The sequence below is a fragment of the Doryrhamphus excisus genome, chromosome 21 (assembly GCF_030265055.1).
Source record: "Doryrhamphus excisus isolate RoL2022-K1 chromosome 21, RoL_Dexc_1.0, whole genome shotgun sequence".
Classification (NCBI taxonomy): Eukaryota; Metazoa; Chordata; class Actinopteri; order Syngnathiformes; family Syngnathidae; genus Doryrhamphus; species Doryrhamphus excisus.
In genome coordinates this window covers 262,345-273,866 of record NC_080486.1, presented here as the reverse complement: position 1 = coordinate 273,866, position 11,522 = coordinate 262,345, and the positions used below count along the sequence as shown (strand labels likewise).

At 44.5% G+C, this 11,522-nt stretch overlaps 1 long non-coding RNA gene across 1 annotated transcript; it reads left to right on the top strand.

Moving 5' to 3' along the window:
• The first annotated feature begins 2,687 nt into the window (after positions 1 to 2,687).
• Positions 2,688 to 11,201, top strand: LOC131108842 (uncharacterized). Its single transcript, XR_009120550.1, has 3 exons — positions 2,688 to 2,709; positions 3,187 to 3,267; positions 10,908 to 11,201. It is a non-coding gene; the product is annotated as an uncharacterized LOC131108842 (long non-coding RNA).
• Positions 11,202 to 11,522: the final 321 nt, after the last annotated feature.

Below are 11,522 nucleotides of genomic sequence, written 5' to 3'. Positions count from 1 at the left end.
TGCACTACATGCAAGTGCACTACATGCAAGTGCACTACATGCAAGTGTACTACATGCAAGTGCACTATATGCAAGTGTACTACATGCAAGTGCACTACATGCAAGTGTACTATATGCAAGTGTACTACATGCAAGTGTACTACATGCAAGTGTACTACATGCAAGTGCACTACATGCAAGTGTACTACATGCAAGTGCACTACATGCAAGTGTACAATATGCAAGTGTACAATATGCAAGTGCACTACATGCAAGTGTACTATATGCAAGTGTACTACATGCAAGTGTACTACTTACAAGTGTACCATATGCAAGTGTACTATATGCAAGTGTACTACGTACAAGTGTACTATATGTAAGTGCACTCCATTCAAGTGTACTATATGCAAGTGTACTACATGCAAGTGTACTATATGCAAGTGTACTACGTACAAGTGTGCTATATGCAAGTGTACTACATGCAAGTGTACTATATGCAAGTGTACTACGTACAAGTGTGCTATATGCAAGTGTACTACATGCAAGTGTACTATATGCAAGTGTACTACATGCAAGTGTACTATATGCAAGTGCACTCCATTCAAGTGTACTACATGCAAGTGTAGTATATGCAAGTGTACTATATGCAAATGTAGTACATGCAAGTGTAGTATATGCAAGTGTACTATCTGCAAATGTAGTACATGCAAGTGTACTATATGCAAGTGTACTATCTGCAAATGTAGTACATAGAGGTGTTGTGTGTACTCCAATCTCCAAGTTGACCTTCCCATGCGTGGCCAGCTGTTATTGGTGTGACTAAATGAAGTTGTTATGCATTATGGCATTGAATATTTCTGCCATAAGCGTCCAATTATCAGCTGCTTCCAATAAACATGGGGTCCTCCCACCCAGCTAACAGTGCTAATGAGAGCAGTTATACTGTTAGCATGTCAATGAACTAACATGCAGAAGCAAAAAGCTGGAATGATTGCTGCTTGTGTTCCCTGGGCTTCATCATCAGGTCATCATCAGGCTAACTAAATGGCCCAAATGGCAAAGAACCAGAAAAAAGCCAAAATGGAGGAAGACTTGCTGGCGTTGGGCTTATTTTGTGACATCCACGTCACAATGATGTTAGTGTTGAAACGGCAGGTTGAGTGGAGAAAGCAAAGGTCATGGAAAATAAAAAGCATGAATGGCGTCTTTCTGTTTTTCTCCTTATTGTCAAAATGAACAAAACTAGCAAAGCTAGCAAAGCTGTAGAAATATAAGGTGAGATTTTCTTTAGGGATATTTGCCATATTTTCCACGCCTTGCCATGGCAACTCCACCAAAAGAGCGGTAATCCCCAAAAGAGCAGCTTCTCCAGCCAACAGCTGCCAGACTCCAGGAGTTGAAGGTTCCTAGTTGGACTGAGAAGAATGTGGAAGCGTGTCGCTTGCCTTCACGCCCACTAAAGCACCAGCAGATGCGGCGTTGAGTCGTTCCCAAGGATGGCGAGTGCAGCCCTAACTCCTGCCAGCCGCTAAGCTATTGATTACGTTCCGCATTAGATAAAGACGCATGTTGTAAATAAGAGGAGCATCCATTGACTGTGAGCGAGACACAAAGGCGGAGGGAAGGAGCGACAGGGAGCGTTAAACACACAAAGTGCAAAGCGTCATTTGAGGCGTAATTATCGTTCGCACTCAAGTGCAGCGAGGGGACAAATGGGAGCACCAGAGGTCATCCATTCGCTGCTGGTAGACTGCAAAGGTCAAATCTTGGAGCCCAGAGACCATCCAGAGGAAAATAGACACTGATGATGACTAACAAATACGCTTTCTTTCTTTTACACGATACACTACACAGGATACACTACACAGGATACACTACACAGGATACACTACACAGGATACACTACACAGGATACACTACACAGGATACACTACACAGGATACACTACACAGGATACACTACACAGGATACACTACACAGGATACACTACACAGGATACACTACACAGGATACACTACACAGGATACACTACACAGGATACACTACACAGGATACACTACACAGGACACACTACACAGGATACACTACACAGGTACAGGTACAGGTACAGGTACAGGTACAGGTACAGGTACAGGTACAGGTACAGGTACAGGTACAGGATACAGTATATAGGATACAGTATATAGGATACAGTATATAGGATACAGGATACAGTATATAGGATACAGGATACAGTATATAGGATACAGGATGCAGTATATAGGATACAGGATGCAGTATATAGGATATAGGATACAGTATATAGGATACAGGATGCAGTATATAGGATATAGGGTGCAGTATATAGGATACAGGATACAGTATATAGGATACAGGATGCAGTATATAGGATACAGGATACAGTATATAGGATACAGGATGCAGTATATAGGATACAGGATACAGTATATAGGATATACTAGGATACAGTATATAGGATGCAGTATATAGGATATAGGGTGCAGTATACAGGATTTAATGTCACTTTAATGTCAACTTCTGGTCAACCTCTAACTGACTGAACAGGCTCCTCCCATAATGCCAGGCTCCTCCCATAATGCCAGGCCCCTCCCACCGGGCTTCAGCGTTCCACCTACTCTTATTCAATCAGCGTGAACAGGAAGTATTTAACTGACCCGGAAGTAGTAGTCTGGTTTCCTTCCTTCCAACATGGGAATCACAGCACACAAAGTAAGTTTGCTTCCAGTGTTTGGACTCTGACTAAGGTTCTCCAAGGTCCGGCCTTGGTTCTAACAGTGGACAAAATGTGTGTATTGAAAGGAGAGTTAGTGTTGTGTATATATTGTGTATATGTGCTTGTGTACATGCGCGTGTGTGTCTGCACTGCCGGGAACCCGTCACGGCGTCTGGTGTGGTATTGGGTACGTGTGGAAGTGGTACCTTTTGCTAACAGGTGTGATGTACGTTTATTGGCGTCTAAACAGGCAGGCAGTCAGTGGCGCCGAGGGAACGCTAAACACGAGCACTATAGTGCAGGATTGGATTCGCCCAAGTGAAACACATTTGTCCCTGGGGGGGGGGGGGGGCAAATGCAATCCATTGAGCGGTTATTAATCAATACATAGCATCAGTCCCGATGCTTTTACCAGGCTATCATCAGCCTTTTCCTCTCCAACTCCAGCAGGTTTTGTCTTCCGTCTTATGCAGCCCTCGCTGGAAAGGCTTGGACGCGTCACATGACTCGTTGCGAGGCGCAGCTTCAGGAGATGGGTGATGGACAACTGAGAGGTAAGAAGATGATGTGAGAATATTGAAGGTGAGTGGAAGAAACGTCCTAAAAGACGTAAGCACAGAAGCAAAGCCTTTCTTATCTCCTCCATCTTTGGCGCAGGCGTGCAAGTTGGAGGCTGGATGGGATTAAAAGTGAAAGGCTTCCACTTTTATTCCACTTTTATTCCACACGTCCTCCTGATTCCATAAGAAGCATGCCTGCGTGCACGTGATAAGTCCGTGCAAAAGGTTGACATCAATACCACTCAATGAATGTCGCCACCAGTCTGTGGGTGTCTGTGTGTACGTGTGGGTGTGTAGTGAATGTGTGTGTGTGTCTGTGTGTACGTGTGGGTGTGTAGTGCACGTGTGTGTGGGTGTGTAGTGCATGTGTGTGTGTCTGTGTGTGTGTAGTGCACGTGTGTGCGGGTGTGCTAGTGCCAGTCCGTCACCAATCTATGATCCAATCTTCTGTCATCGGGTGATTGCAATATTGTGATGTACATACAGTATGAATACTGCGTGTACTGTGTATAGTACATGATACTGTACACCACGTTTAAGAGTTTCAAAGGAAGGAAGTCAAGGCAGGCCAGGAGCTATTGTGCAGGGATGCTCCAATCCTGGTGTTATGCTGCCAATTGTGACATGGATCATCCATGAGTCCCGATCCCAAGCACGGGGACTAACTGTCCATCTTCTTCACTATTCCTGACCACTGATATCGTCCACGGGTGCGGGATGATGTGGACAATTCCAAGGTGGCTAATTGTTATAAATGAAAGGGGGGGGGGGGGTCCTTTTCATGGGGCCCAGAATTCCGAGCTGCAGCCCTGCTATTGGCTGTAGGATACGAGAAGAGGAAGCATGGTAGAATAGGTTGGTGGAGCTCCAGCAGGACTTCCTGGTAGCACGTCCAAGCGGTTGGTGAGCTCGCTGTCTTCCACTGGTGACAAGGTCTGCTCTTCTCGTCTGATTGGGACTGATTGGCTTATTAGCGTATTAGCATTCTGACCTTTACCCTCGCACGGGTGTTGACCTGTGTTTCGGCCGCCATCGCTGCCCTTTGACCCCAAAAGTCCCCATCCTCCATCAAGTGTTTGTTCTTCAAACGCTGTAGGAAGTTAAAGCTTCTGAGATGGTTGATGCCGTCACACTTCCGTACCCGGTTGCAATTCCAGCTGTGTATCCCCCCTTCCTTCCCATGATCGGAGATGCTGGGAATGATTCCTCCGCCTGCCCGTGCTGATAAGATGCTGGAGGAAACACGATTACGTCTCAGCAATAAAGTACTTTTGATGAAATCACCTCAGGCCAAACAATTCTTACAGTAGAAAAAACAGGAAAAACTCTAACATCAGACCTTGAAGATCACGCTCGTACTTATTGATTTTACCTTCTTTACTTTTTCATTTTACCTTCTTTACTTTTTGATTTTACCTTCGCTCTTCATCTTGCTTCCATGCAATAAAACACTATGCATGCCAATAACACACACATACTGTACATACATACACGTACACGTACACGTACACGTACACGTACACGTACACGTACACATAGACATAGACATAGACATAGACATAGACATAGACATAGACATAGACATACACATACACATACACATACACATACACATACACATACACATACACATACACATACACATACACATACACACACACACATAGACATAGACATAGACATAGACATGATCAGTCATTGTTTGATACCAACATGACCTGAAATGAGGAGTACCCAAGTATCCAAGTATGGATATTAGTATTTGATAGGAGAACAGAGGTCAGAGCGTGAAGAGTATGAATATTTGACTATGGATGGGCATAACGCTAAAGGTGACAAGCATGCAGTATGATCATGTGACATGAACACTCATCATATTGCGTGTGGCGGTGTGGACCGTGTGGCGGTGTGGACGGTGTGGACCGTGTGGACCGTGTGTCATGGCTGGGGGGTGAGGGTGTGGAACAGGCAGGCTGTGACTTGTGCTTGAAGGTTAATGCGTGTTGGCTCACCTTAGCGCACACACCACTGTGATTGATGCATGCTGGGATGCGCTGCCTGAGGGATTAAGCGCGTCCCAGGAAACAACGTTTACCATCGCTGACCTCGTGCATCACCTTCCTGCTAAACACGCTTTATTTACTCTCGCTAACGCTGTCTCTCTCCCAGCGAAACCACCAGCCCTGCAGACCACACAGCGAAGAACGTTAGCAATAAAAAGCCTGAGCGCTCTGCGTGAGGGGGCGGTGCCCCTTTAAGGCCCGCCTCCCCCACAGCCTGAGGAAACGTGCTCATGACCCAAAGTGGTGGAGGTCTGTCCACTCAGGATCTGTCAGGATCCAAGGATAGCGAGTTGACATTTAATATGCGGCGTATGAATATGAGCGGCAGGCCGTACGTTCATGGTCACGCTTCCATCCGTGTCGCTGAACATGCTAACACATGCAGAAACATGACCCGCCATCGCAATTTATTATAAGCTATTAAAAACAGCAGAAACTGCAATTGTTGCATTTGAATTCAATTGTAAACTGTCCTGGAGACCCCAAGACTCCTTTCACAGCCGTTAATAAGAATGAAGGAATCCTGGAGGATTTGCCCTCCGAAAGGTCCAGGCCCCACAAGCCCACCAGCCAATCAGGGAGTCGTTTGTTCATTCGTTTGTTCGTTCGTTTGTTCATGCCTAGTGAGAGCTGGGGTAGACCACCAGCCAATCACAGGCCACCATGTTGTAAAGTACTTTTTTTATTGGCCCAATAATCCCCAAGCCCACTTTTTATAAAAATGTTGTATAAAATCAGTTTGACTGTGATTTACCTTCAGTAACCCCACCGTGTGGAGGTTTCCCAATATAAACCATGTTCCCGTATCCTTCCTTGCTCTGCTGCACGCCGCCTCTTGGCCGTGTGAGAGGACGTGAAGCCTGGCGTCCCCAGCTAATAACTGCTGACACATCAAAGCCAACACAGCCCAGCCAGCCTGTAATAGTTTTCATTTTTCTTCCTTACAGGACGGCCTCTAAGGTGCCATCATGAATGATCAGTGCACTGTCACACATGCATGCACACACCCGCACACACGCACACACACACATGCACACACCCGCACACACGCACACGCACACATGCACACACACGCACACACACACACACACACACACACATGCAGCTCTCCAGCTATTACTCGCACTGAGTCTCCTCACCTCTCATCCTGGCTCCATACGGAGTATTTATACAAAGCAACATCTTTCATCACAAGGCCGACTTTCATCCCTGCCTGACTACTTACTCTCCTCATAAACACCTTTAGCATACGTACACATACACACACGTACACATACATACACACGTACACATACATACACATACACATACATACACACGTACACATACATACACACATACATACTCTCCTCATAAACACCTTTAGCATACGTACACATACATACACACATACACATACATACACACGTACACATACATACACACGTACACATACATACACACGTACACATACATACACATGCACAACTTTTGTCATTCCAATTTTCAACAGCATCGTGCATCTCTCCTCCATCCATCCATCCATTCATCCATCCATACATTCATCCATCCATACATACATACATACATACATACATACATACATACATCTATACATACATACATACATACATACATACATACATACATATGTACATACATCCACCAAACATCCATCCATCCTAACCCCAACCATAACCAAACCCATCCAAGAATGTGGTATCATGCATTCCCAAGTCTGAATCCCCCATGGGTCCACAAGTCCGTGGACCCACGGGTCCATCGGTTCATGGATCCTGGGGTCCATGGTTCCTGGGGTCCATGGTTCCTGGGGTCCATGGTTCCTGGGGTCCATGGTTCCTGGGGTCCATGGTTCCTGGGGTCCATGGTTCCTGGGGTCCATGGTTCCTGAAGTCCAGGGGTCCATGCAAGAAGCCGGAGGTCACGAGGCAGATGATTGGATAATTGCTCAGGTGAAGTTTCTCTCCATGCTCCCAAAGCCATCTGGGAGGAAATGGGAAGGTTCATGCCTTGGCACGTACTCGTCCATGATTGATCACTCTGCTAATCATTTCCTAATTTCCAATCCTCCGAGGGACCAAAGTGGGAGAAGCCATTTTTCCTCAACACTGAGCAGGTTCATATTATTCCCGCACTGAGTGGAATGAAAGAATCTGCCGCTCCATTATGCACACTTTCTGTCTCATAAAGTTTGCTGGAAAAATCAGCCCCCCCTCCCTCCCACCCGTGACCCCCCCACCCCTCCTGCTCAGCATCCGAATGGGAAGTCTGTTTCATGCGAAGACGACAGGTTAATAGAAATCATCCTGTTCATCAGCAATACTGCACTGAACTTAACCGACCCCCCCTGACCCCCCCCCCCCAAAACCCCCTCCAACGCCACCACCTACACCTCGCCCTGTCACCCCCCCCTCCCCCCCACTTATGCTGGCCGTGCTCTCCTTGCTTTGGCAGGTAATCAGCCTTTGACTGAAATCCTTTTAGGAAGTCAAATGACAATGACCTTGAATGACCTCTTCCTCATCCCGCACGTCTCAGCAGGTCATGCTGGGTGTGAGTGATAGGAAAAAAGCTCCGACTCACTTGGTGCCGCCTTACTGTTTGTAATTAGAAATCTCTTCAGCCCAAAAATACCACAACTCCAGAAACATAAAGTACATAAAGTACATACAAAGTACATACAAAGTACATACAGGATGAGCCATACCGTGCTAGTATATACTGTATGTACTAGTATGTGCTAGTATGTACTGTACATGTATGCTGCATACTGTAGTCTGTAGTGCAGACATGGTGTTGGAATTGTGCTGCTGTTGAGTTCAGGTCAGAATAAAGACAACGTTCGAAATAAGGGGTGGGGGGGGGTGGCTTGGCGGGATGCTCCAAGGGATGAACACATTAGGTGCTGTTTAGTAGATACTATATAGCGTATGTACGTATGTACGTATGTACGTATGTACGTATGTACGTATGTACGTATGGCGTTGACATAACCTGCTGTAGTGTGAATATCATTGATCTGCAGGAAAAGCCGTGGCGGCAACCTCCTTTCCTGACCTCCTTTCCAATAATGATCCAAAAACACCTATCAAGTATCAAGGGGAGCATTTTCCTTTTCCTTTCATATTTTGGGGACGAACAAGGCTAAAGTATGACTGCATATGAATACATACGACATGTGCTATATGTTCTTTGCTATGAAGCCTGAATCCTTCAGTTTGAGATGTTGCCAAGGGATCTGTTGGCTTCCCTCAAATGTTGATGGAGAGATGGAGAGATGGAGAGATGGAGAGATGTTTTCATGTACGCTGGAGGAATTTGGCCAGCAGTTCATCACAGCTGTGCTATTTTATTATTGTTATGAAAAGCATATAGACTATATGGACTATTCTATTCTATTCTTCTATACTACTTCAAATATGTACTCTTTTTTACGTACAGATACGTACATGAGAAGTTGTGTGCGTGTGCGTGTGCGTGTGTATCGTGTAAGAAAAGGAAGTATATTAAGGATGCTCGTGATGAGGAAACGCTGCAGCATGGACGGGATGCATGCAGGATACAATACTTCAATCCAAGCAGTAAAATATGGATTTTTCATTTTTCATAGGGGTAACAGTATACACATAACAGTATACAGTATATAGTACACAGTATACAAAATAAGGAGTGAATGTAGATCTTGTAATAATGACAGTAATGAAGTTTTTGGAGCCAGGAAAGGAGAGCTGCTATGAGCGATGTAATACTTCCCTCTTGTGGTGATAGAGTATATTGCACCTGCTGATCACCCCGCTGTAATGTATGGACGTTTAGGATTGGGCAAACAGTATTTGATGAGGTGTGAAGACCATTCACACTAGATGTTAGTGGACTGGTCCTGATGCTAAATAGAGCATGCGTGTTTGTGTGCAGGATGACATCCTAATAGCTTGGCCAATGACACGTTCTCCTACCTGGGCTCAGCGCTTAAGCGAGACACCTTCCATTAGGCCAAGAAACCTTCCTTCCTTCCTTCCTTCCTTCCTTCCTTCCTTCCTTCCTTCATTTCTTCTTATAGACATACTATATAGAACATACTATATCTATACAGTATGTTCTATACAGTATGGTCTATATAGTATGGTCTATATAGTATGGTCTATATAGTATGTTCTATATAGTATGGTCTATACAGTATGGTCTATATAGTATGGTCTATACAGTATGGTCTATACAGTATGGTCTATATAGTATGTTCTTTACAGTATGTTCTATACAGTATAGTCTATACAGTATGTTCTATACAGTATGTTCTATCCAGTATGGTCTCTATAGTAGGTTCTATACAGCATGTACTATACAGTATGTTCTATCCAGTATGGTCTCTATAGTAGGTTCTATACAGCATGTTCTATACAGTATGTTCTATCCAGTATGGTCTCTATAGTAGGTTCTATACAGCATGTACTATAGCGTGTTGTAGCAGTAGCAAACCAATGAAGCATATGTCATTGAGCATGCTAAATGGCTTGCAACACATAATGATGGAAATAATTATGAGCTGCCATTAAAGCCAGTTGATGGATGACACATGGAGGCATGGGGGTAATGGTGCATGGGGGGGGGGGGGGTCTCTCAGGTTTACTTCCCTCGCTTTAGTCCAGTGTCACAGTGTTGCTGGACAATGAGGTGATTAACCCAATCAGAAGGAGCAGGTCCATCTTTGTCTGCTCCCACGTTGTGTTCATCATCATCATCATCATCATCACAGTAGGAGGAGGAGGCAACGGAGTTCTTATTGATTTTAATGTCAGTCAGTGGCTAGTGGGGAGGAAAACAGCCTGTAAATCTTTGCATTTGTGGAGGAGGTGGAGGAGCGGCAAGAAGAGGAGTTGGAGCAGGAGGAGGAGGTGCAGGAAGAGGAGGGGAAGGAGAGGAAGGAGGTGTAGGCTAAGTAAGAGGAGGACGAGGGGAGGGAGGAGGTGGAGGAAGAGGAGGACTTGAGGAGCCTACTTTATGTACAAATGACTGACTGGTAAACATGATCAGCAGCAGTATTAAATCATGGTGATATCATTCATACAACCAATCATAAATCATCTGATCATGGTGATATCATTCATACAACCAATAATAAATCATCTAATCATGGTGATATCATTCATACAACCAATAATAAATCATCTAATCATGGTGATATCATTCATACAACCAATAATAAATCATCTAATCATGGTGATATCATTCATACAACCAATAATAAATCATCTAATCATGGTGATATCATTCATACAACCAATAATAAATGATCTTGTCTGATTCCTTGACTGAAATGTTGGATTATTTTTAGGAGGATGATGGCGTATGAAATGGTGTATAAAATATGCCACAAGTTCCTTTTTACTATACAATATAGTAGATAGATGCAAGAGTCAAGTACTATGAAACGTGCAGTAAGTAGCCATGTTGAAATATTTGTCATCAAATATTTGTCTTCAAATGGTACACACTGTGAAGAGAAAATAAGAGTTGACAGGAAGCACACAATGACTATAGCATTTATCAAAACATGAACTTCCTTCCTGCCAGTGGAGCATAAGAAAGCGGTCCTGACATGGCCGCTCAGCAACCAATCAATGTGAGGCGTCTACGGGATCCCAGAGGAACACGGGACATGATTTCCCTCAGGATGGAGAAGAAAGCATGTTTGTGTTGCTCAATTCCAAGCAGGAAGTGCGTCTGGTTCTTCTGGAGCTGGAGTTCATCAGCACTGTCAGCGTGGCGGGATGAGGAGGTGCTAGCCTTGCTTGCCATGTTTGACCCTTCTTTGTGTCCACACGCAATGTCTGGGCATGTCAGCCCAGACATTTCCAGAATGACAACATTTGGCTACATGCTTAGCTTCAACAGTAAATATGATTCCAAGCCTTTGGAACATGACTTCAAATGGGAGGGTGTGATTCTATTTCTGTCTTGGCTCTTCTAACGATCTAATGATGGTTTTAGAAGAGCACCCGGGCTTAGCCCCTTCAAGGGAAGATGATGTTGTTGCCACTTCCGGTTCTGGTGAAGATTTCCTGTCAATAAAACTAGAATAATATGAGTATAGAATATGTTGCGTTTGTTCCAAGTAAGTGTTGTTCAATATTCATTCTGATCAACGACGTTTGCAATTTTTGAGCAACCACGTCATCAATGAGTTAG